Source organism: Phasianus colchicus, chromosome 4, assembly GCF_987193195.1.
Source record: "Phasianus colchicus chromosome 4, bPhaCol1.hap1.1, whole genome shotgun sequence".
Classification (NCBI taxonomy): domain Eukaryota; kingdom Metazoa; phylum Chordata; class Aves; order Galliformes; family Phasianidae; genus Phasianus; species Phasianus colchicus.
Window position 1 is genome coordinate 4,784,851 of NC_143439.1, and position 27,842 is coordinate 4,812,692.

Consider the following 27,842-nt stretch of genomic DNA (forward strand, 5'->3'; position numbering starts at 1 on the left):
ATACTAAATGAAAATGCCAACTGAAAAGTCACCGAAAGAAAAATCTATTTTCTTCTAATGAAGTCAATAAGCTATAGAAGCTTGAACATAAAAGTAAGGAAAAAAATAGAAAAGAAACTAAAAGAAAAAGAAATAATATATTTTTCAAATCCAACAGAATGCAAACCATACAGATGTGAAAGCCAAGATGAGAAAGGTGGAGGGCTGTTTTTTGTTTGTTTTCTTAATTTGCATATGTCATGTTTAAGTTTCCTAAAGCTCCCTAACTAAAATGCTGTCCAATTGCATTATGCAGAAAGACATGACAGCTTTTAAAAATTAAACTGTCACTATGCCTCTGTTCAGTTTATCCCTGTAGGATTGTATTTTATATTCTATACTCACTGTTTGGGGAAAAAGAAAAAAAAAAAAAGAAAAAAACTGTTTATAGCAGCTGTAACAGCTTTCATTGCAGTATTTAGCCATGCAGCTTTTTCAGGACACAAAGTATTTTTAGAAATTGTTTTACATTAAAATGCATGCTGTTTATTTTATGAATCAAACTAAGCAGAGTTTTGATAATTTGGGGAAAAAAATAAAAGCTTTTACATGCATATAAGGGAAAAATAAAATTTCAATTGGATATAATGAGAAGTCAGCAACTTCAATCTTCACTGTGCAAATTAAGGCTTCTGATGTTAATGGGGGGGAAAAGCAATAAAAAAAGAACGTGTCAGAGCATTGAGAAGTATTGAAGCAAAACAGAACATAAAGTAAAAGGTCAGATTTCCAACACCCTGGTCTTTGGCAGAACTCTGAGCCATGTGAATTATTCCCACTGCTTGACACATTACCAGGCCACCCTAGACGTCCATATGCCATGAAAAGGCATATGACAGTGGGATGTGACAAAGTTTTAGGAGTTTCAGCTCCTAACCTGGGAAATGCAGTGCAAGTGTTCCTTCCACCTTCAGCTGCAATGGGGGAATCCTCCTGTACACTTACTATACAGTGAACACATGGACAGAAATTATGGATGGATACATCTCTCCAAAGAGATTCAAGTAGACAGCAGATTTATTTCTTACCTGGCACTATGAAGAACAGTAAATTACTATATTGTTTCTTTTCTGACTTCACAGAAAGATAAGAATGCCTCCATGTTTCTATAACTACAGCAACTCAAAGAATAAAAAGCACATTCTCAGTCTCCTATATTTGCGATGCAACCTAAATAGACAAACCTGTTTTGAAGAGGTTTAACAGTAAGATACTATGGAGAGTTGAAGGATTGGGCCTTTTCAGTGAAAATTTGAGAGTAGCTCAATAAGTACTCAAAAACTTCAGTAGACCTGATGCCATGCTTTTCAAATAAGTCACCTTTTACAGTACCTGACTTATATTATCTCAAAAGGTATACCATAATTACCTTCAATATCCTTACCATGCTTTGGGCACCAGTTATTTTCCACTGTAAATGGCAGAGGGGGAACCTCATAGAGTGAAAATGGCCTTCCTTCAGGATGACCCAAAGTATATTTGAAAGGAATAAACATACAAGAGAAGCTGGAAAGCAGAAGAGTGAGGAAGATTAAGAAGGTAAGGGAATACCATTCAGTAAATTTCAAGGGTCTAGGCAATTGTTTGTTTTCAAACTACACACCCTTCTAGTCTTAGCTCTTGATAATAAAATAAAGCTTTGAAATTGTCTTCTTATCTAGTCGCTATTGCTTTAGGCAAAGTAATGCATAGCAGCCTACAAGTGAAATAGATCGTAAGGGGAGAAATATTTTTTTAAAATTTGCAACCCTTTTTGGAGTAAGCAGAAGTGGTCTCATCAGCTGCTATTATGATGAAGAACGTACTTCAAATGCACAGATGTGTATCATGGAAACAAATTAGGACAAACAGTTTTTTCTTCTTTTCATAAGAAAAACTTAAAGAAAGAAGACTGAATTATGCACTGATTTTAATAATGAAAAACACTGGATGACATTTTTCACTTGACAGTGGAATCTCCTCTTAGCTTTTATTTTAGCCTGTGATTTTTAGAAAGCATTAACCCACGGTAAATCCTATCAGACAGATAACTCTTCTAACAGAAGAGCACCACTCCATCACAAAAGCTGTTCATCCTTTCCAGCAAAATGACCAGCCCAAAATGATAATTCCTCACTAAAAGCTACTGTTATTAGTATGTATTAGTGTTTTCCTTTTTCCTTCCAGGAAAAAGCATTTTGACCATTCACCTCTTTCTCATCTGCCAATAGCTGATCACTTGGTGTATCAGCCACCTCAAAAATAATAGAAATATGAAGACTGTGGTTCATAAAAAAAAAAAAAAAAAAAAAATTGCTGCTTTTACTCTAACTGGACTCTTTTATCCCTGGGCCTCAGAGTGATTTGCTTAATATCAAAGCAGACAGCATATATCAGGGACAGTGAAGCTCACAGGTGCCAATACTCTTTATGTGAAATCCGTTTTACCCTTGAACGATGCTTGAAAGGGGGATCAAACTGATCAAACGTTATTTGCCTGATGCAAATCAGAGCACAATGGTAAAATAATAGTGAATGGGGGAAGTGAACAGCAGGAACGGAAGTAAGGGGAGACATTCAATGCAAATACATGCCAATCTAAAACTCCCACATTTGCTTATAACTGGAAAGGCAATTAGTTCATTAGAATTGGTTTAAAAAATCCATAAATATTGTGAGAGGTTATTTTTATAACAATGTTAGAAATTAAGAAAATATATCTTTGATAAGGTGATGTTACACCTTTGATCGTTTTGCTCATTGCTGATCAAATCCCACTTCATGTAGTACTGAAAATTCTGTCATCTGCACATACTGCCACTTTGCTCAAGGCTACGATTGCCACTGAAAAACCACTGAAAATTGTGCTTTTTGCTGAATTCTGGGCAAAAAGGAGATTTCTTCTCTTTGATCTTCATTTCCGACCATCCTCTGGGAATGACTCCTAAAGTGCTTAACCTGTTTCCTTTGAACTTCCTAAATTCAAATCATGTCAGCCATTCTTGTACTGTTAGTTATGATAAACAGATTTGCATTCAGGAGACAGCTTTTTATTCAGAAATAGAAGGAAATCTCCTGTTCTCTCTCACATTTGGGAATAACTAGTGAATGAATGCATTTTCTATGAATAGTTACCCATAGTTTGACTACAGAGCAAAACTATATTCTCCCACTTTACAATTACTAGAATTATAGATTACTTTAAAAAAAAACAACCTTACTATTGACTCAAGTGTTGAACAGAATAAAAACTGGTTTTCTTCTTAGCGGCCTACCCTTATTCAGATTCTAAACTCCCAAAACAGAATCAGTAATTCACTGGATTGTCTCATTACTAAGTTATATATTTCTATCCAATTCAACAGGACTTGTGATTTTATAATCCTTTATAAACCCCAAGAATAGAGCTGCAAATATTAAAAGGAGGATAGCCTCTCTTTTTCTTTTTCCAATCCCTTAATTATAAAGTGTCATATTGTTTTATCTTCTCAATGATATTAGGCTTTTTGGTAAGTAATCAAAGATTAAAGGTTAATTCTGGAAACATATCCTGTTCTATTACATATTTGAAACTACATATTTTATGTGTGCTTATTACTTAGTGGCCATTACATTTGTATAAACCTTTGGTTTAGAATTGGAGTCCCTGTAAGTGTACTGCTATTTTCATAATAATAGAGGTAAGAAATCTTGCAAAAATACTGTTGTTATCCTCACTGGAGAGTAGGATGGACCTATTTGTTTTGGGAAAAATCAGGAAAACCTACTTAATACTTTTTCAATATTCCTTCAATATTTCTTTTCCATATAGTCCTTCCCTAAATAAAACACTAGATTAAACTAGGTACTGCTGACAAAAGCAGTTTTCCCAGTAATCACAGAATTGTAAGGGTTGAAAGGGACCTGTAAAGACCATTGAGTCCAGGCCCCCTGCAAAGCAGGATGCACAGGTAGGCGTCCAGGTAGGTCTTGAATATTTCCAGAGAAGGAGAATCCACAACCTCCCTGGGCAAAATGCTAAATATTGCTTCTCTAAATGACACTGCTTTACTGAGCCTTCTATCTAGCAATATGATGCTTGCTCTCAGAAAATGCAGTTTGATCATTTCTGCTTATGGCCTCAGAATTTTGGGATCTTGGGGAAAGCACTGTAGCATGAACACTCAAAATGAAAGCTCACTATACACAAAAGAATGTCTCAGTGATGTCCCTATGTGTTCTTTTTAGTCATTTGGTGGCAGTATTTGCAAAGCACAATTTTTCTGCCATGTGAAAAAAAATATTCTCAACTTAGGCTTCATTCTCATTAATATAAAAAGCAATCTTGATCTGCTTCATTAAGATGTGCTTTAGCCCACTAAATCCCCCCCCCCCCCTTTCCACCAAAAATAAAGTTTGTACATTAAGGACAAAAGTACTTTTCACTGCTAAATCTGTAAGATATGAATAATTTCTTGAGAGGCTGCAACTTCCAGTATTGTGCCATTCATGGTCTTGTGGCTCCTACAGATCTGGAACAAAGCTGCATTCTGTCCTCCATTTCCCTGGGGGTCTCCTTCCCATCCCTGTTCTCCCCAGCTGCCAAAGGCAATCGTAGCCTGGAGCAAAGTGGCAGTGTGTGCAGATGACAGAAAACTGTCTCTCAGTAACTCTCTTCCATACTTCAAATAGTCCAGACTGTCCTAGCAGCTCTCCTCCCAGAGTCAAAAATATGATTGTGAATCATATTTTCATATAGTAATTTGCCTCATACAGGGATGCTGCCTTGCTGGAGAACTGCTCAATTATAAATTTTTGCCATTTTCAAGACTACTTGTTTTCCACCTTTTCTGCAAATCATGCCAGAAATTTTCAGTCAACAGTGAACAAAACAGTATTATATTGAAGTGCATTCCTCTCCACTCACAGTGTACACACAAAAGACTATTAAGCATATATAAGCATTCAGCTGCTTCTGTGTAAATTTAGTAACTTTATAAACTAGAATAATCTTATTCATAAAAATATTTATGCACTGTAATTTGACAAATATCCTTGTTATAGAATTTAGCAAATATAAGGAATATTTGAACCGTGTCTTGTCTGGACTGAACTTACTCAAGCTGATGAAGTTCAGGTTCATCTGTTTTCTGCAAGTCTCATCAAGAAGTGTGAAATCAATGGAGCTCTTCCTACTCACAGACTTCCCGATTCCTCAGGCATTCATAGAAAATCTATAAATTCATCTACACTATGATAAAAAACACAAAACAATCTATTACAAGATTATGAAAAATTGAACAAGAACTTGGAAAGGTCAACATATAGCATTTTACAAACAAGCACTCAGAAATTCAAAAAATTCACCCTAACAAAAATGAAGCTTAAAAGAGTGTGAAACATACTGGTAAAGCTGCTGCTGAGCTATAATATTAATCTTTTTTTCACCACAGGGTGCTTTTTAAATAAAGCAGTTTGGCAGTGCAATTCATCTACAGCATTTTAACCCAGCTAATTACACAATTTCTTATTTCACCGCAGAATATTGAGAATTGAAATTTGTGATACTTCCACAACTTACGTAGACTCTTTTCACTTGTTGATGTACAAGTGACAGGGCAAGTAAAAACTAAAATACAATAAACAGCTGCCAACAACTGATGTGCTGATTAACCACATCTCTCCTTCCTTTCATCATCTAGATGCTGAAAATCTCCTACATGTGAAAATCATTCCTGTTTGTGTGATAAATTTGGCACTTGAACAGCTGCACTGCCTCACAGAAAGCTTTCTCACCATCAGGTATTTTGCTAGTGTTGTCCACTTTAATTTTCACCTGTTTTTTTTTTTTTTTTTTCTTCTTTTAGGCCAAGGACATCTTAACTGTGCTGTAGATTTACGGATTTCAGAAGCTAGAGGCCTGGACAGTTGAAAATAAGACAAGTGAGGAAAGAAAGAGGTCTAGGAGAATGGAACCACATACAGGTCACACTATGAATGTTTCTTCAATCTTACGCCAGAGGATGTGGCCTGCATCTTTTTTATAATAGTGCCTTCAGTAATACCAAGTACGCTAGGCTAGAAAGCTAGGAGCCAAGCCAGCTCGCCAAGAAACTTGAAAACCTAGGAATTATATCATGCTATGAAAGCACATCTTTAGGCAAATAAAGATAATGTCTGCAAATAAAACACGTAGATAAAAAGAGTAGATTGTGTCTTTCTTCAGGAGCCAGACAGCAAGAGAAGGATGTAAAAAGGTATCCATTACCAAATGCCAATACAAGCAGCTCCCAGCAGCATCTTTTTGAAGACCAGCACATCACTTACATCAAAATGTACGTAGGTTTCTATGAAATTAATACTTTCTACTGATTTCCATGGAAACTACAACAAAGAGCACAATAACACTATTACATAGAGTAAATTCCCAGCCACAGAACACTAGTTTTCTAATACAATTGCCACCATTAGGTCTGCATTTTTACCAGCAATGAACAAAAGCCATGCTTGTAAAAACCTGCTCCATTGGATGTGACCCACTGTCCCTATCAGTACTTCTGAAATGCAGCACCCACTGCCTCACGATGCTCAAAGCCACTGTTCAGTCTCCATAAACTTTCAGCAAACATCAATGGATGTTAATAGGTTCCTTTTTTTTTTTTTTTTTTTGCATGGAGGAATTCAGTGACCCACATTTTCTTCATACACATTTCCATGTCAGCCACCATTTTGTCAGATTGTCCCTCTGCTTCCATCTGTCACACAGCAGCAACATGTAACACAGTGTTGGTGGGGAGGTTCAACATCTACTTTCATACTACCAACATCTGCCTCTGATATAATGGGCCAACACTGTAAAATAGGATGCATCCATTTCAGAGCAGCCCTCATATTTATTTTGTCCAAAATGGTGATATCCTACCTTAGAGGTTGATCGTGTTTGTTTGGCTTAGTATTACTGATATTTTGATTTTCATATATATGTATATACACACATATATGAGTGTTTAAAATTGCTTTCACACATTATTGGTTTATTTTTAAATGCCTAAAACAAAGTAGAAATAAATACAAGTACTTTTTCATGAAATAGCAACATTAAAGTTGCTATTAAAATGCCAAATAGACCAAAATTTAGACTGTTAAGGAGTTAGGAGTTTAAGCAAGCTTCTGTTTTGCAATCTGGAAACAGTCTCATCAATTAAACCTTAAAATCTTGGTTTAAGCTTAGCTGGTGTATGTTATATATCTTCAAATTACATTTCTCCTATTTTCTTCCTTTTCTCTCTGGAAAATACTTCTCATCTGTACATTTTCTTGCACGTCTCAGTTAATTTCAGTGATCTACATATGCCAACTTATGCCTTAGTAACATTTGAGTTTAGTAACATGACAGAATGGTCAGGCTTCAGCCAGTTAGTGACAGAGAAGGGTGTCTTCCTCTGAGGTGTCCCTAAGGAGTATCACAATGAACAGGAATAACATACAGTCAGGATAATCCCTTTTCCTTCCCTCCTCTTTCCACAGAGAAAGAAAAGTTCTATTCAGAGCCTGATTTTCTTCTGCTATGGAAGAGAACTTTCATTAAGAGATTCTGTGCTTTCATTCACTTTGTTCTTGAGGGTGTTTGATTTATCTAGATTCTACGATATATTTATATGACCAAGATAACAAGAGTATCTATCACTTTTGAATGCAACCATAAAAACCCTACCTACTTATTTTCCCCCAGGTGTTTATGAAAAAGAATAAGGATTAGCTGAATTAAAGCTCTGTCATATGCCCATAGAAAGATAATATAATTCATTCTCATTCAATGTTATTTCTAAGGCAAGGAAAATGAGAATTTGGAGAACTGGAATTTATTAAAATATAGTGCTTCTAAAGTTAGCAACAAACTCCAAAAATAAACCAAAACTGCACAGGTGCTTGGATGTTCCAAGGAGCAGTACTTAAAGCATGCAAGTTAGGGGTGGTCTCATTATCTTTGCAAATTAGCTGTCAGCTTTACTACAAGCTGCACGAAGTAATTTTCTTGGCACAATCACTGTTGAATTAAAATCTGTCTGCAACTTAAAAAGAAATGAAAATACATAAGTCATTGCTCTCAGCATGCATAAATCAATACACACTTAATATGTGCTCACTCATATTACGTTTTGGGAAGAGGTTATTTGGAACTGATGGAATCACCTGCTATTAGGATTCAGAAATAAGTGTCAGACTGAATTTTCTTTAGCAAAGTTGGATTTATCCTTTGCTTCTGCTTTTAGCAGTACCAAATGTCCTCTGGAGGTTTCATACAACTTAAACTATTCTGTGATTTAAATAATGTTCTTTTTATATTTCTCACTTAAATCTGCAGATTTTTGAAGACTTTCTTCTAAGATCAGTTTTACATTCATTTGGGCTGTCTACAAAATGTAGCGTGCTAAAAAAGGTGAAGCAAACTTCAACAGGCCATTAAAAATAAATCAAAGGTTTTAAACTGATGTGAACTATACAATATTTCGTATAATTGCTAAGAATATTTCAGCAAATCACTCTAGACGCTTCAAAATACAGCAAAAATTTGATGTGAGAAATACTGCAGAAATACTGAGACTGCTTTTGGAGGCAGTAATTCACGTACAATGTAATAGAAGTTACAAAAAGTCCTCATAGACTTCTAGATGCTTGGTCAAGTGAAAAGTATGCTTCCCTTCTGACACTATATGACACACCTTCGTTGGCAGAAAATCGTAAATAGTCTAGTTAAATGTAGATCCTTCTGTATTAGATGTGTAAAATGTCTAGAGCTGAAGCTCACTGGTGTAATTACTTCTCAGAACAGAAGTATCACTAAATTAACAATCACATCAAACTGATCAAAAATAAAACTAGCCAAAATTTACTTTCTTTTTAGCAATTTGGTAAAAAAACAAAGCTTGAAAATAGGTTATCTGGCACATAAATCTGAAATGAGTAGAATAGAAAAAGTGCCCGAGGCACTTTTTTTTTTTGTTAGAATTTCAGATTTTTAAATTTCTACACCTTTTCAAAGTGATGAGAGAAATGCTAAAACGTATTTCAATAACTGTTAAAAATTTCTGCTCAACACTTATAGAAACAGTACATGTGGGCCTATAGTCCAACTTATTGCTCAGAATATCCTTTAAGAATAGCATTAATTGGCACATTACAGTATATTTTCACATAGGAATAATAGCAATGAAAGGTAATTCACTTTATTGCATGATGCTTACTCTGTAACTGCAGATCTATACCAATCACAGTGGTAGTTTCATTAATGTGAATGACAACACTCATTTTGAGCCATTGCTCTAAAGAAAGAAGAATCCTGGACACTTAATACAGCTGTCTATACTTATCACTACAGCATCAAAGAAAGAAAATCATTCCAGCCAAAACTGAATGCAATGCATGTTTATGTGTGACTTTGATATACATATGGGAAGGTCACGAGGCTCAAAGAATCTTAAATTGACAAAAATCAAGCTTCATGGGGTACTACAATGTTGTTGCAATTGAACTGCACTTCATTCCCAGTGCTAAGCTGGGAATGAATTCTGAGGTGATTCTGAGGTAATATTCAGTGCTCCTCTCCACTCCACATTCCAATATATGAGAACAAATATTTTAATTTTACATTTTGAAAAGCTGTGTGCATATCATTAAAACATTTGAATACACATTTTATTACCTGTGCTCCTTGAATACATGCAAAAAACATTCTCATGAGTTATTTGAGCTGTGGTCTTGCATATACAATATTTTCAAATATTTCTTTACATGTAAGATTCTTGGTTGTTTAATCTGTATATAGAATTAAAGTTATATACATGAACATTTCAAACAGTAACTTTATTCAAGTCAGAAGCTGCTTTGTGTAACATTTTTTACTGTTCATGTATTGTACACTTCTCTGAAGTAATTATCTGATTGCTAGCTTACTCCTTCTGGTCACTTATCAGAACTGGACACTAATCAGAAGAAACAATACAACTATGAAAGTCCCAACATCACAAGCACTTAATCAAAAACTGTGAAATTGATTTGCTATTCCCTTTTACAATGCTTAAGAAAAAAAAAATCATCTGACTAAAAACGTAACTCAAGGACTTCTGATTAATTTACTTGTCTGAAATCGATACTTTTCTCAAATTCAGAATATTTTTCTTGTATACTATATAATTAGATCTACATTTCAAGTTATATGTAATCTCTTTACATCTCTGACAACTACCATACATAGAAGCATGATTAGCCTTATCCATTCTTCTGTTTTGGACTTACACCATTTTTCATCCATTCTCCCTCGTACCACGTAGGCTTCCCAGTTCTGCTGTGGCAGATAGGTATCTGGTCAATGGAGCAGCCTATAGGGAACCTACATTTCCCACAGGAAGGCCATTCACAACAGCAGCAATAAAAGAGAGCTTACCTTTTGTAACACTGCCTTCCATCCACTTGATATGCTCCTGGTGAATGCCCTTCAGCAAGGCAAGACGTTTCTTCACATCAGTGAAGGCATCAGTGCACAGGGGAAGGGTGATGGATGTCATCTTCCTGGACCGCTGCAAAGCCTTTGACATGGTTCCTTACCACATCCTTCTCTCTAAATTGGAGAGGTATAGATATGAAGGATGGATTGTTCAGTGGATTAAGAACTGGTTGGCTGGATGCAGCCTAAGGATTGTGATGAATGGTTCTGTAGAGGCTGGTCACAAGCGGTGTCCCTCAGGTGTCGGTCTTGGGACTGGTGTTCTTCAACATCTTCATCAGTGACACAGATGATGTCACTGACGTGCACCCTCAGCAATGACACCAAGCTGAGTGGTGCAGTCAATACATTGGAGGGAAGGGAAGCCATCCAGAGGGACCTGGGCAGCTTGGAGAAGCAGGCCCATGTGAACCTAATGAGGTTCAACAAGGCCAAGTGCAGGGTGCTACACCTGGGCCAGGGCAATCCCATATGTTTATACAAAGTGGGAGAAGAACATCTTGAGAGCAGCCCTGTGGAGAAGGATTTGGGGGTCCTGGTAGATGAGAAGCTGGACATGAGCCAGCAGTGTGCATCTGCAGCCTGGAAGGCCAACTGTGTTCTGGGTTGCATTAAAAGAGGCCAGCAAGGAGAGGGAGGTGATTGTCCCCCTCTACTCAGCTCTTGTGAGGCCCCATCTGCAGTACTGCATCAAGGCCTGGGACCCCCAGCACAGGAAGGACGTGGAGATCTTTGAATGCATTCAGAGGAAGACCACTAGGATGATGAGAAGACTGGCGGACAGGAGGGGAAAAGACTGTTTACAAAGGACAGTGATAGGACAAGGGGGAATGGTTTTAAACTGAGACAGAAGAGGTTTAAGTTAGATATTAGGAGGAAGTTTTTCACCCAGAGGGTGGTGAGGCACTGGAACAGGTTGCCCAAGGAGGCTGTGGATGCCCCATCCCTGCAGGCATTCAAGGCCAGGCTGGATGTGGCTCTGGGCAGCCTGGTCTGCTGGTTGGCAACCCTGCACATGACACACAGAAAAGTGTTATAATTTCAAGTAGAGTAATACATTTGGTTTATCCAACTCTATATAAACGTTGCTGTTGATCTGACTTGATAAAAAAATTACGATATTTCTGTTGGAGAACAGCAAAGCTGATAGCCTTGTTAATGGGAATTATCTTGCTTTTTCATCTGCACTCTCTGAGTTGGGCTTTATGTTGCCGCTTTTAATTTTCTCATCAGATCACACCACAAGCTTTAGCTGCTCTCACCTCAACAAAGATTTCATCTTCACAAAGATTGAAACAGCAAGAGATTCACTAGCATTCCACATGTTTCCCAGATTACCAGGAAAGGGGTAATCCCACAAACAGCTGTGGAGAGGCTGTTGTAATTGCTGTCAGAGATGTTATAGCTCCTGAAGAAGAGCTTACTTCTAGGTGAGAATACTGTCTGCCCTGAGAAAGGGCTAGCAGATGAGTTAATGACTAGATGGAAGAGGCCAATATAGAGCCCCTGTTAGACTGACACAGGTGGCCAACAATTCAATACAAGCAGGAGGGATCCCATCAGGATGGTTTCAAGCATTTTTCTTATGCCACTGTGCCACAGTCATGAACGAGTTCATCTATTTCACTAGGAGGAACATCTACCACATTGTGGCCTTATGGCCTCCAAGATACCACTTGATGGAACACATTGCACCTGAAACAGCGTTGTCTTCCTGACTTTTTTCTATGGGGTCTAAATTAGGGCTGCCTCAGTGTGGTGCTGGAGAACATTTTGTACTGTAAAGAATGCCAAAAGTCAGGATACGCTGTTCTGAGCACATTAGCATAAAAGGAAAACATGCTTGGAAACTTAGCACCATCAGAAGAAAACTGTTAAATAGATTGCTCTCGTTCTAAAAGAAAAAGCTGCATAAAAGATTGGGTGAAAACAGATGCAATTTTAACAGTGATATGCATACAAAAATCCCAATTCTTATGATACACTAGGGAAAAAATTCACATTCTGAACTCAAAGAAAATATACTGGCTTTTGTTAGGAAAGACCAGTGAAATCTGCCACATCAGCACTATGGCAACATAGATCTTTCTACAGCGCCTTTGGCAATGCTTTGAAAGGCTATTTTAGTGTAGAGCTAGATTACAGTGTTTTATGTATGAGTATAATGGTGCAATTTAAATCTTTCTCTTTAATTCCAGGCAAACTTGATTTTATGACTGCATATCTTTTGTCTTCTATATTGGAAGAGAGGTCCATTCCCTGAAGGAAGAGGTGATTATACATACAAGCCATTACAAGAAGAAAACTGAAAACAAAAAAAAAAGAAAAAGGAAAGAAAGATCCATCCGAAATATAAGGCAGAAAAGAAGCTAATGCCCCTATTGTCCAAGAATGACTCTCTCTCTGGAGGGGTGATCCTGAACAATAATAATTTTCTAAAATGTTCCATCATGAATAAAGTACTCAATAATAAAAGAACTGTATCTGCTTGCACTATTAAAGGATAATTCCAGCTTCAAAATGTTAAGAGATTTAGAGCTCCATGTTAAACAAGGAATTGAACAAGATTTTTATTATGATAACAAAATACTGTCCACAGCTTGGATAATGAGTAGGGCAATTTAACAGCGCTCCTAAGAAAAAAATTCAGCACACAAATTAAAGAAAAGTTGAAACATGATCGGTCTCCTAAGTTTGCAATGAATCCACAGCTGAGGAAAATAAAATTCAAACCAGAAAAGATTTTAACTTACAATAATGAGGAGATAGTCCTGCAACTTTTAAGGAATTATCACAGACCTGTATTCTGGTGACAGCAGCAAATCCATGCTAGTATTACTAGGATAGCTAATTGCAATTTATTACCAGAACAGTATAGCTTTCTGCTGACCATTTTCCTTCAGACTTCCAAAGCACAGCATTTTCATGAGTCAGATGAACAGAATAGTATTGAACATGTAACCTATTGATAAACCCAAGCTGAAAAGTCAGCCGTGGCTGAAGTGCTTAACGGATCAAATTTCTCTCACTCAACAGCTATTTTGTAGCTTTCATTTCCACACTTCTCTTGCATTTCTCTGCTATTTTCCCTTATAATGATGATTTTTAAAAAAATGGGGGGGAGGAGGGGAGGATGATATCTAAGGACTGAAAGGAAGCAAAACAGATGTGACATAAAAATGAAACTTGCTTATAACAGACAAACAAGGCAGGTAGAAATGGAAAAAAAAAAAAATGTGACTAGGTGCAACATAGTTTATAATTGAAAGGAAGCTAGGAAAAGGGCCAGAGAATGATCAATAGTAGCAAGAACATAAAGAAACAGCTGAAATTGAATAAATGAACCATCCTTATGGCTTGGATGATAGTAGGCTTTGCTATCGCTTTAAATATCACAGCTAATTCTAATTTCACTGCAATTAAATTGAAGTTAATTTTTTGGATTAGTAGGCTAAAAAACCTCAATGAATGTCTTTACTGTATATCCCTGAAAGCACATGTATGGAATAAAGAATAATTTTGATGTGATTACAAGAAAACCACCATATTATGAAAAATCTCTTATTTTTCACTCCTTATCTACCTGCATAGAATATCTCAAAGTTGAAAGGACAGACAAGGGTCTTCAAGTCCAATTGCTTTGGTGTGCAATATTAACCAAAGTAAACATTTAAAATTATCTGAGAATTTCTGCTCTCTAACCTCCCATTCTTATAGTATGATTCAAAGTACGTGTATTACTGAGGCATTTGATTTTGTGTCCCTCATTCAAGTAATTCACTAGATGACACTCTTGCATAATAGTCAGCTTCCATGGCGTGCAGGATATCAGACTGGCTCCCAAAAATGAGAACGCATCTTAATGAAAATAATTAAAGACACTTCTTTATTTTCTTATGAATTGATTTGTAGAGAACAATTCTTACTTTTAAACTAATACTAAACTAAGGTTTAAAAAGACTCAGTGCAACTGGCACTAGGAAGCTATTTTAAGTCTGACATCAGAGTCCTGTAGCTGTACATTCATCTGAAGCTGAGCCATCATGCTCAAGGCAAGTAAAATTCTCGTGTTTTTACCTTATTTTCTCTGATTAAGTTATTGCAAGTATTTCTCACTGTAAATTCCAAGTATAGTAACAGTTTCTGCAAGAGCGAGTTACTATTTTTGTATATGGCCTGAAGTAAAAAGCAATGAAAAAATTACAAAACGCAAGTAACTGCTTTTGGCCACAGACATTTCCATTTCTCTCATCTAATTAGATTGGGAGACTGAAATAATGAATCCTGTTACTTTTCTTTTTTTTTTTTTTTAGTCTCAGGGTATACCTGAGAGTTTATGATTCAAAGCATTTCTCCAGTAATATATGAGAACTACTTCTGTACTAATGGAGATCACCTTGAGTTCAGAATGATCACTAAATGATTTAACAGTTCTAGATTTATTTCTCCAGCTACTTTGCCAGTCCCCTTTTTAGAGACTCGATTCCACCTCAGGTGATGTTTGTAAAGGATAAATTCAGCATGCTTCATTTCTGTGCCTGCAGTCTACAAAAACAGAAACACCGAGTGCATGTTGTGCCATATAAGTAGTAAAAGATTTATATAATATAGTGTCCCTCTAGATTTGTGGCACATATATAACCTGCAAAAATGCTTCTGTAAAGAAATCTGCTGTCCCAGACCTGATCCAGCATGATGGTGTTGGTGGGTTAACACAGAATGAAGAATACTGTGAAAATAGTTCTCAGCAAAGGACACAGTCAGATATATGTATACATAATCCATAGATCATAACACAGATAATCCTCTTAATTTTGGAGTTTAAGAATTAAATGTATTTGACCCTATAAAGAAATGCATTACAAAAGCCCACTTCTGCAGAGGCAAACATGGTAATCAGAGATTAGACCCCCTGCTTTCTTTGTTTATATTTGTAAGAATTACGTGGGCATAATTTTTTTTTATAAGCATTGTAATACTTTCTAAGAATTACATGCCATTTTGTTTTCGAAGTGAATATTTCAGAACAGTATTTTATTTAAGATTATGTTTCCATGAAGATTTCAGTTCTGCTTTACACTGGAGGTTTGTAAGAAAGCTTGCCAAAATAGTGATACAAGTAAAATAGTCATTTTAGAGAGCAAATGTTAGACAATCTATCCAGTTTTCAAACAGAAAAATGTGCTTGGGATGTACTTGTAAGTTGTACCTACACTGTAGTTTTTGTTATTATATGCAGGTTGCTCTGAAAGTAATGCCTCCTACTTATTTCTGTGGAAACTACAACAGATACAAAGAGAGCAATAACGTTAATGGATACACCAAATTCTCAGTTACACACCACTATTTTTCATCACAGTCACACCATTAACTACGTATTTTTGCCAGCGATGAACAAGAGACACCATGCTGTGCTTGTCAAAATCTGCACAAGCAAAGGACTTACTGTCACAGTTGCCACTGTTGAAATATAGCACCCACTGCTTCACTGTGCTCACATCCATTGTTCAGTCTCCATAAACTTCATCAAGCACCAATGAATGCCAGTGGGTGCCATTTTTTCTGCATGGAGGAATTCAACAACCCACATTTTCTTTATACACATTTCCATGTCAGGCACCATTCTATCAGACTGCTCCTCAGCTGCTATCTATCACAAGACAACAAAATATAATTGAATATTGTTGGGAAGGTTCAACCTCTACTGCCATACCACCAACGCCCATCTCTGACATTGTGGACCAACAGAATAAAATAGGAAGCATTACCTTTTGAGCAGCCTTTGCAGTTTTGTCAGTCAATAGGAATAAAAAAAAGGATTTTATATTTAGTTAGCTTTGTGGCAGGAGTTATCATCTTTCGTAAGTTTAAGATGGAATTAAAAAAAGAATTTTGCATTGTTTTGGTAGCAATACCAGATGGTTGTCTGCACCTTTATTTACAAGTCTATAGATCTCACACACTTGTAAAATAAATGAGTGTTTCTTTCTGAATTCAAAGAGGCACATGGTTATTTGTGTGCTTAGGAAGCGGTAGATGCTGGACATAACCTAACAAGCATAGTTGCCTGAAAAAGCACTTTTAAGTGCTGAAATACTTTTTCATGGCTGGGAGATGGAGAACAAACCACGCAGTTTCTTGGACTTGCTTCTTACTCAGTAAAATAACAGAACACATACGTTATTTCCTAGTCTATGTAAATATAGAATAGGTAGTAGACAGCACATAAGTAATATAACATTGTTTCTGTTCAAGTATTTATAAGGAAGGCATCGTTCTGTATTCAACTCACCTCCTACAGTTATCAGAAAGTAAAAGCAATAACAATAACATTCTTTTTGAATCATTTGTGTAGTCAGCCATTTACTGCATAAGTTTCTCCTACATTTTATTATAGGACAGACAACAAAATAGGTAGAACTGTTAAAGAGTTAGATGGAAAGAGGACTCCGGAGGTCATCTTGTCCAAACTCCAGTTCAGAGGAGAGCTAATTTTAAAATCTGTTTATGTTTATGGTCAGTCAAGGTTCTGGAGATCTCTAAGGATGGAGATTTTTACACCAATACTGGGCAAATTCTTTCTGTGCTTTTGGTGAATAATATTTTCCTTATATTCTCTGTATCTTCCTTTGCCACAATCTGGGACATTTTTATCTAGTTTTTCCATTGTGCATCTCTAAGAACAGCCTGACGCAGTCTCGCTTGTTTTTTTTATATAGCTTTCCTAATGTCAGGTAATTTGAGATAGCAATTACTCCAGTTAGCCTTATCTTCTCTAGCTAAAGCAGCCCAATCCTCCTAATACATCCTCACAAACCAGGTGCTCCATTGCCAAACCAAATTCTAGTGGCACTTTCCCAGGCTTTCTCTTTTGTCCTGAAGGCCCCAAATCAAGATACAAAACAGACTCAGAGGAGCTGAATAGAAAGGAATAATTACTTCCCTTGATCTGTTGGCTAGACTCTTTAACAATGTGCGTGATTAGATACCAAGTATGCGTTATTGATTGATAGGATGTTAAGATTCAAAATCCTCAAACCTAGTCTTTTATGTCTTTTTCCTAAGAGCAAGAACATATAATCGTTCGTGTCCTTTTCATGTGTCACCGAGGAAAATTTTGGATAAACTAGCAAGTAACGCTTTTTTTTTTTTAGAATTTGTTAGAAATATATTTTCCTAAGAGTTGGCACTCAAAGACTGCAGCTGAATTTTGGGATGGGTGATTATTAATTTGCATGATTAAGCCCTAACTTCACAATCACTAAGTTCTGAGATGTGTGTGATATCTATTTCAGCTCCCTCTTTCTTGCTTTCTGGTATTTCCTTTTGTATCAATACTAAAGCATAGCAGTGAAGAATAGGTGTTCCATTTTAGATTCTTAATACTGACAGTGAATTCTATATTGCTCCAGAGAATAGCCAAATGTCATGACTGCACGATGTTTCTGTTCGCTTAAGAAAAATATCCACTTGAATTAAAGTATAAGAGCAAATGTGTGAAACAAAAATGTGTGTCCTAGGTAGAGGTGGCTAATCTGCTGGGCTCTCATCTTTTGAACACAAGTACACAATAAATAAATTTCCCAAGTTAATTCTAAAATTGTTTCCTAGACCTCCACAGAGATTCACATGTTTTTCTCTCATTTCTTTTCTTTTTCCTTCTCCTTTCAGACCAGTCATATGAGCTGTATCACCTTTGTAGCTAAGATGAGGAGAAATAGTCTTCCATGGAATTCACACTTAGGCATAGTTGAGTCTTACTTGGAGACCAGAATATCTTTGTTTCTCTCTGTTTCCCTGCCGATAAAGGAGATTCCTGAATAAATTTTGAAACAGACTATATCCAATTTCTACTGTATCACACTAAATCTTTCTCATTAACTGCTAGCCCACTGCAGCCAGCTGTATTTTAACATAGCTGTGCTTTTCAAAACAGGGACTTATATTTGAAAATATAACCACATAATTTGTAATTATTTGTAATACCCAAATCCAGATGCTTAAGACAGTCTAATTTGTTCTTCCAAATTTATTTCCAAATTGTCCATCTACACTGCTTACCTTTCTGATCATTCTCTAGACTGCTGCTGAAACCTTTCAAACCATTTTTCACCACGTGAAAGTTGTTTCTCTTGGCCTCCATTCCTGGTGGATAATTATATACCATTAGTGTTAAGCAGAAAAGTTCTTGATAATCTTTCTACAGAAAGGTATCAGATAACTTGTATGGGAAAACTGAACATGATGAACAGTAGAAAGGAAGAATATAGACGGCAGGAGAAACAACACAAAGCATCATTAATTCCTTCTGTTCCATTAGATCAATTAGTTCATATGAATCATATGCCAAGCAATGGACTTTCTTTCCTGACCCTGTACAGCTCTCAGTCACCTGTCTTCCTCTAAGACAGCTACTTATACATGTGAGTGATATATGATTTTCAAGACAGTGCTCAGGTTGATGGTGCAAGCAGATGTCTCAGTGATCCAGACACCAGCTAAAATGTTGATAACTAAAACCTACTCTAAATCTGCTATTAAAATGAAAGTCTGTAGCACCAGACTCTGAAGAAGAAAAGCTGATTTACATCTGCATTTGTTCAAAATAGAAAACAAATAGGAATAGTTTAAGCTATTAGAAAACAGGCAGAGAAGATGCATTAGCACAGGTAGTTCATCTTTAGACTCCACTGTCAGCAACAAGCATCAACTGTATGAAACAAAAATCTGGACTGACAGTTATCACAGAGGTTTAGTTTTCTGCGTTAAATTGCTCTGCTCTATAAAGTGTTGATTGCTTAAAAAACATAGTTATGCAAACTAACATTTGTAATTCCTTAATTACACTGCTTCCACACTGGTGCACACTTAAACAGCAGGAAAGAGAGCAGTCAAACTCAAAAAACATTTTCATGATGAATACATACATCTATAAATCTGTGATATCTACAAACATGAAATGTCATCATTTTAATGATAGTTGTAGTCAAGGCTTTGAAGTTTAAATGCTACATGGTGATAAATATCATAAAATACCTAGCATTAAATTGCCTATTGCATTATTCCTCTCAATTAAAACACAACATTTGTATAAGTGGGTCTTCTGCTTCCTGCTATGTTACATTTTGCCTTTTTAGGGGCTTTTCTCTGGAATAATTTGCTACTCCTGTTGCTGAATTTTGCCTTATGCAATCTCTGGGGCATTGCAGTGCTGCTTGTCTGGTATTAGCTGAGAATAAACTAGAAAGCTTGTAACTATTACAATTTGTATGTGTATTAGAACCTCACAGATACACAAATCAAAAGTACCCCTCTGTCTCTTTCAGCAAACAAAAAAATGAAGCGGTCTTAAGATTTAGAAAGCTAATTACAGTTGGTTGTAATAGACAGAGTGGGAAGAACCTGCATATAGAAACAAGATGGTCGTTTCATGTTCTTTCATATTGTTTACTACAGCAGGAATCTGAAATGTGTAGAGATCAGGCAACTTTTCTTTTCATATTTATACAGCTAATTCAGAAGTCAAGAGTCATGTCATTACCTGGCATCACAGTTCAGAATTCCCTTGATCCGGAGACTCACATTTTACCAAAATATCATGAGGAAAATATTATTTGTGCTCTTTGAGGCAAACCTTGCTTCATTTCCTATCTTAAAAAACAAAACAAAACATAAAATCTTGCTTGATTTACTGGCAATATGCTTTTAAAGTACTAATATCTGCAGCAGGTTACATCAGCTGAGATGTTACGTAGCCACAACGTCTCAATTTTAGGTAAATAATTTACAACCTATGGAATGCTTCAGAGTATGAATAGGTTTTGTTATCCTTCATTTCACCAATTGCACTGATAATTCCTATTTCACTGTCAGAGAATAATCAACAGGGAATGATCCAGGCATTGGATGTTACGGTTTTTTATTTTGCAGAAATATTAGGTTTCAGCTTAGCATATTCTTTTCCTGCTTTTCTTGTTATACAGAGGGAGATATACAGCACAGTTTGTAATCACTTCTAGACTTAGCAGTTTAAAAAAAAGTTAGGGACAGGAAAAGCAGGGTACAAATATTTTATTCATGTACTGAAACCTTCTACCTCTTCTAAAGCGTGTGAAGTGAGGTAGGGAGAAGCTCTAGAAAACTAAAAACTTTCACGTAAGTGGCTCCCTTAGACTCTTCAGGCTACCAAGTATTAAAAAAATATATTAAAATAGGGAGGTTGCAATTATTTTGCCTGCCAACCTTGTATATGTTTTAAAAAAGGTGAACTATAACATCATGGAATCAAATCAGTAACATTCCCATTCTACAAGAGCATTGAATAGATAGTTCTGTATGCACTCTGAACCACATTTATTTCATTTTTGCCCCTGCATGGTCAGCTGGGGAACGTAGGAAGGGTAAGAGCATGTAGCAGATTTCTAGACTGGCTTTTTCTGAAAAATTCTACCAACTTTGAAATAAGCCACACTTTATGATTAATATAAAAAATTTACCTTAAGAGTTCGTGAAAGAAAGAAAAAAGTCAACAAAACTGCCAATTGCTGTAGGTGGAGATTCAGCTCTTTTTTCCTCTTATGTTTTTCTCTTGAGAGTACATGCTAGTCACCCACTGCCTTCTCTCAGCTCAGAGAAGGGAAGTAGCAGGACACTACACAGCAGGATACAGCTTACTGACCTTGCAGATCATAGCACTGGGGAGCAGCAGTAGTGTTCATTTTGCATACTTGCCTTCAAAGCTTCCCAAAGCAGTTTTGCAGAATCCAGACCCACGTGTACGAAGCTCTGCAGAATTTGAACTTTATCACAATCCGCACCCGATGGCCGTGTTTGTCCTGCTACTGTTTAAAACAACAACAACACAACTACAAAACAAAGGAATAACAAAATAAGAAGGAAAGCATTCTCTAGCAGAAATTCTAAGCAGAAACTGCACAATAGCCAGTGATTAGAGGTATTTTTCTTTACTATGTTCATGTAATTGTATTATTATGTATTTGGACTGGATGATCTTGAAGGTCTTTTCTAACCTTGGTGATTCTGTGATGTAAGGTTTAAAGAAAAAGAGCAAAATTGATCTTTGTACTATGAGAAAGAGCAAATATCAAGCACCAGCACTCCAGAGAATTAGGATTACTGAAGCTGCTTTATACTTTTTTTTTCTTTGAGGAAGGAAAGATAGCTATCTAGAGGACAACTACCTGTACATTTTCCATTGTCTCTGATGTTAAGGGGTTTCCAAGTAAAGCTCTGCAATTAAGTTTTCTGCCAAAATATATTAGGAAATGAATGGAGTGGAAAAAGAAGAAGGTAGTTATCGAGCTTTTCCTTTTGTGTCTTATTCTACAAAGGCCATTTGTGACCTCTCCATTTTTGCCTGAGGTGCCAAGAGGTGTTTGCTCACAGTGCACCCACTCAAGATTATGTGGTGAAACAATAGGTGTATGGGGTACGAGTGAATAGAATTGTGTAAGCAAGTCACAGGGTTGTTCTGATATTTAACTGAAGGTGAAAGTTTTCAAAATCACAATCCTATTAATTGCTGAAAGCTTAGCATCTCATCACCAATGCTGTCTAAAAGCTTCCAGTAGCTTTTGCAGTCTGAGCATAATATCCATTATAAGTGTGAAAGAAAAATCACAGAACCTCAAGTCAAGTCACATAATCACCTAGAAAAATATTAATTCACCTCACCTCCTAGTGCTACCTCTTAGTTTATGCCTTGATGACCTTAATTGTGAAAACTCAGATGAAACAAATGCAGCCTGCGGCATGCCATGAAAACTGGGAGAAAGAAATCACACTCTGTACAGACAAGGGAAGGTGAACAGAAGCCTGCTCTGAACATCCCAAAAGAAATTTGTCCCTCCAGTGCAAATGAGATGAGTGGAAATCCTTCCTCCAGCCACATCCCAGAGCAAGCAATACTAGAAGACTTGCCTTCCTAGATTAAAAACAGACATTTCAGACATATTGGCATTCTTCTATCAGTTGCTGGTGAGTAAAACAAAGCATTATAGTTTTCCCGCATACTTTGAGGAATTTATGTTTAATAAAACTTTTCCCACACCAACTAACAATCAAAAATCAAATAATAGAACTAGGGAAAGTATAAAATGAAGACCCAGTACAGCTGAACGTCTCCATGTATTACTTCCAAAACAATGTCACCTTACAATAAACAGATTCTCAAATTATTCATTCATTATCATAATACCAGAACATTAACCTTCAGTAAATTATATGCTTGAGTTTTCATTTTAGCAGAATATTTAACTGTTTTTTTAGAAGGTCATAAAAATGAGAATTAAAAGAAAAAAAAAACTTTTTGCAGAACTAATTCTTCCAAGGGTATTTTAGTCTACAAATTGTCTATACACAAAAATTAATAAAAGCTCAAGCACCATCATTTAATGAGTTTTCCACATGGTCAGTTATCTTCACATCTCTTTTTCTTTGCCTTTTTCCTCTATTAGTCTTTTAACTCTATTAGTTAAAAACAGACAAACCGACAAAACAACATAGAGATTATTTGTTAGCAAGCCACCTTGAATGGCACTATCATCTCTGATTTCCAAAAGACATTTAAAACACATGCAACTCATTCCAAAAATTGCCAGCTGATCAATATAACTTGTTTCTCACAACCCATGAAACCTAGTGTCCCTTTTTACTATCTTCATTCTCAGATATCTGATAATGCAAGCCATTTGAAGTCCTGTTTCACATAGATTACTATCTCTAAAAGGAAAATCTCTTCTGAAACTGGATTTGGTACAGTAAAACTGATCCAGGAAACCACAGAATGTCACCGATATGTTCTGCCACTATTTTTAACTTTTCAGAAATATAAAAAGAGAAAATTTCAGGATGGAGAATTTTGATTGACACAGTTTTGTTGATTAGGAATACTATTTTTGCTTAGAAGTTGTATATTCTGTGTTTATCGGTTAACTACATCTTTTTGATTGGTACATATAGACTCAGTCCCAGTGCTGTTTTAGTGCCCAACATTTCAATAAGCCACTTGCAAGGTGGCTGTAATTATGTAACCATGGTAACATTGTTGATGTAGGAGTTATGTAAATATAAAAGATCGGTCTTTAAAGCCAATAAGAATCAGGCACCTAATGTACTAATTACTGTGATTAGGAAACATTTGAAAAATTTACACATTAATTAAGATAAAAGGTTTATTTAAGGGAATTAAGGCTTGGAGCTATTTTCGGCCAGGAAATTGTTCATCAGATCTTCTTTTTCTGCAGATGATCTTATGAGTTCTATGTAGATCAAAACACAACTAGTTAAATCACGAGCACTTATTTAGCCTTATTTAAATCAGGAATTTATCTGGCCATTTTGATGTAACCTGGTTGAGGGACAAATGGAATAAATACAGGCAGGAAAAAAAGAGGCAATTCTTTTTTCCCTGAACACTCCTACAGTCAGGAGAGCCTCAGCACCTCACATGAAGGATGAGATTTGATTCTACAGAAAAACCACTCAGTCAATACTGCATTGCTTCAGAATTCCAGAGAAAATTCAGGATAGATTCAATCTACAGTAATAATATGCAGAGAGAGAAGTAATCATTTAAACAGAAATGTTTTTAAAAACTTGGATTGAATAGGTTGGGTTGCTTGGATGGTCTGTATATACAGAACTTATTTATGAGAGTCAGAAAAAGATTGAATACAATTATACAATACAATACTTAAATTTTTTGTAAAGAAAAACAACTATATATTACAAGGACTAAGAAACGACCTGCAGTTAGCATTTTTTTAACATTCTCTCATTGCTGAATAAGGATTGTTATTGAACCTAGTCACTATTCCAGAGCATCACAGATTCACAAACAGGGGATGTATTTGTTTTTGACTTCTAAAAGATGACGTGGCTTTAACTTCTGTTGCTCAGAAGTCAAGTTTTCTCTCCTTGTATTTAGTTTTTCTTTAATTTTCATCCGTTAAAAAACATGAAGAAACTGAGTCACAAAACGTGTTATATTCTTTAAGATCATGAAAAATGGATAAAGTGTTTGAGATTTTCTGGAGTTTTATGTATTAAAATTACACAGCTAGATTGCCTTAGAGGTCCTACTCAAACTAACTCTCATCCTTCTGAATACAAAACAAACAAACAAACAAGAAAACCATCTATTTTATTGAGAAAAAGTACCATAATAAGAGAAGCTACACTTGAACATTCAACTCCTTTCATAATTTGCTGCTTGCTCCAAATCTTCTGGTCCAAATAGTGAGCTAGAGAGAAGATAGACAGCAGGATGTACGAAGGCAGGAGGCATCAGCATCCCCAAAAGAAAACAAGGGTCTTCCAAGAGTTCACTCAGTAAAATCCAGTCCCAGATTTGTGCTTTGTAACTATTTTGCATGCATGTAAAAAAAATTTAAATATTTCAATATTAACTGATCTACTACACTGGCATACATTGAGCTTTTTCTTATAGAATCACAGAACGGTTTGGGTTGAAAGGGCCTCTAAGATCATCTAATTCTAACCCCCTGGCTACAGGCAGGGACACCTCCCTCAAGACCAGGTTGCTCACAGCCCCATCCAGCCTGGCCTTGAATGCTTGCAGGTTATATTTGTTTTCCTTTTTGACCTATTTTCCTTAGATTTGTGACTTATATCAATTACAACATAAAATAAATTGATCTCGAAAGAAAGAAATAAGGAGACAGAGAAATATATTTATATATTTTATATGCTTTCCAAGACAAAAAATAACAGAGCTATTTTTTTTGAACCAAAGAGTATAAAACGTTCATCTAAAATAAGTGTAAAATGTGGTTTTCCCCTTCACCCTAGCAAATATATTTACATGTTTATTTTCTCCAATTACTCACTTATAAAATACCTGAACAATACTACCTGAATCTGCTATTACACGTCCTAGGCATAACAATATGGAAAAAATGTAGGTTTTTTAAAGTTTTGTTTTTTAAACAAAAAAAATTATCTTTTCTCCAGTTCCCTTCTGAAACATTTTATACCATGTAGATCTGAGCGTTTATGTCATTCTTGCATCATTTACATTCTCTGACATCACACGAAATATGTACCTATCTGTTGTTAAACAACCACAGGAGAAATGTAACTGGAATCTGAATCCTTTCTATCTCCATCCAAACAAATATCATTCTAATAAGTGATTTCATAATGAAAATCTTGAAGTCTGGATTTAAAGAGAAGAAAACAGAACTTCTCCCATTTTGAGCAAGCTACCAGTATAACAATATCACTGCTTTTTAAAGACTTCCTAAATTCTCACAGAAGGAAGATTTGAAAATTCAGTTTCCCTTTCTTCTCACCTTTTTTTCTGAAAACAGACCTACTTCACATCTTCATGCTCTCTAAACCCTTGATTGTGTCGTTTTTCCCCTAAGCCCAACTGCCTTTCTACTTGTCACTCAGCTCTCTCTGCATCTACTGCCTTTCCCCTCCCACCTTCCTAACATGATCTCACAGCCAAAGGTTGTATGGGCTATTGTATTACCACAACCAAAGGTTGCACAGGTTATTGTATTATCAAACACGTAGCAGAAACATAAGTAGATAAAGGAATCATACGATACCGCAGATCATACTACCTTAAAAGGAATTATGGCAAAATTCACTCTGACTCTTCCAGGACTGAAACACATTTCTTTGACCTTCTCTTCTTCCAATTAACATAAGTGGTTGTGAAGGTTGGAGGATAAATGATCCACTTAAAAAAAGACAATCTGCTACACACATTTTATCGCCTTGGGAGAAGATGCAAAAACACAGAACCTGAGACCTATTTTATTCACTTCGTTGAGTGAACAACATAGAACGTGTTCAGATAATGAAGAATATGGACTTTAATACAGAAAGTTTTTAGAAGGCATTCATCTTTTGGCTACTATCTAGGAAGAAGCTTCCTCCAGTCCTAGTTATTTTGTCTACACATTCATTTTTATGAACAATATTCATTATTTTGTGATTAATAATTATTTTATGAAAAACAAGTGAGAAAGTGTAGGTTGTTTCGTTCAGTATGTTAGTAGCCTTGAGATGTGTAATAATGGCTGCTAATCTATAATACAGAACTACTGTGACCTACTTATTTTTTTCACAAGTACAACTGTCTATTACTTCAAAATGTCAGAGATCAGAATCATTCTAACTTCTAAAGTACTACATTGATTTCAAATGTTGTGTTCCAGACAAGCATAATAACTGGATGAAATAGGCAACCTGAGAAGTGCAAGGGCAGAAGAGTCACATTTTCCTACTTTAATCAACTATTCAATAAATACACAGCTGTTAATACTGTTAAAAAATCTAAATATCTCATGACTTCCTATGTTTTGCACAAGTTTACTAGTAGTTAACTTGGCTCTGTTCATTAGCATGAGTTTTTGCTTTTATAAATATGGTGCTCTTTTTTTTTCTGTTTTCCACATGGCAACTAAGAATAATAATTCAACACTTTGGCTCCAAAACAATTCAAAATAAGCACAATTTTACATCAAGAACAACCCAGCATTAATCCTGGGACTCACACTATATTCTTAAATTCAGAATGCTAAGTACTAATTTTAATCTTAAAAAAACAATAGTAAGAACTCAAACATTTAGTTTCCTTAATAGGAAAAGGGGTCTATGACAAGGTCAAAGAGCAGATCAGAAGTAAATATTAAAAAAAAAGATATAAAATACATATGCTACATCACTACGCTTTCAGTGTCATAAGGTTGGATTGATCTTAAGAAATACTCCATACTCCTTGTAATGGTAAAGTTATTGTTTAGTTTCATTAAAGATATTTTTATGCAATACAGTTGTTAACTGCTTGAAGAGTGTATAATCAGTGAATATACAGATATTATAATTATGAAATATACCAGAGAGTTTGGCTAAGCAGGTTATTACATCAAAGAAAGAATAGATAGAGTGCTTACCCTTGTCCCAGGCTCACTGTAAAATTCCAAAGGAGGAATCTCCAGAAGAAATCCTTCCCCACTGGTAGTCAGCTCTTAAATGGGTCTAGGAGAGGTGCAGCCAGGCTCCACCCCTTCCAGCAGCACAGGTGAATTGCCTTCACCTGTGCTCCCCGGGCTGACTCATTGCTCAACTCAGGTGATCAATCAGAGGTTCAGGCTGTGATTCAGCAGTTCCCATACAAAGAGTTATACTGTTTCAGACATCAACACCTTTAAAACAGTAGTTCAACAGAAACCATGAATTGATCCTAGGCCACTGCAATAATCGGTCATTCAAAACCTAGTAAAAAGTGAAATATTTATAAGCACTAGAAATAAAAAATTTGTGGATCAAAATTATGTGGGAA

General features: G+C 36.0%; 1 long non-coding RNA gene across 3 annotated transcripts; it reads right to left on the reverse strand.

Moving 5' to 3' along the window:
• Positions 1-14,985: 14,985 nt before the first annotated feature.
• Positions 14,986-27,512, reverse strand: LOC116243153 (uncharacterized). 3 transcript variants are annotated; one of them, XR_016466290.1, is made up of 6 exons: positions 27,454-27,512; positions 21,233-21,366; positions 20,043-20,152; positions 18,563-18,646; positions 18,196-18,298; positions 14,986-16,151 (listed from the first exon to the last, which is right to left on the reverse strand). It is a non-coding gene; the product is annotated as an uncharacterized LOC116243153 (long non-coding RNA). The 3 variants fall into 3 exon arrangements; XR_004169894.2 differs by lacking the exon at positions 14,986-16,151 and having other exon boundaries at positions 17,490-18,298; XR_016466289.1 differs by lacking the exon at positions 14,986-16,151 and having other exon boundaries at positions 17,490-18,298; positions 21,233-21,342; positions 27,454-27,505.
• Between the last annotated feature and the right edge of the window lie 330 nt (positions 27,513-27,842).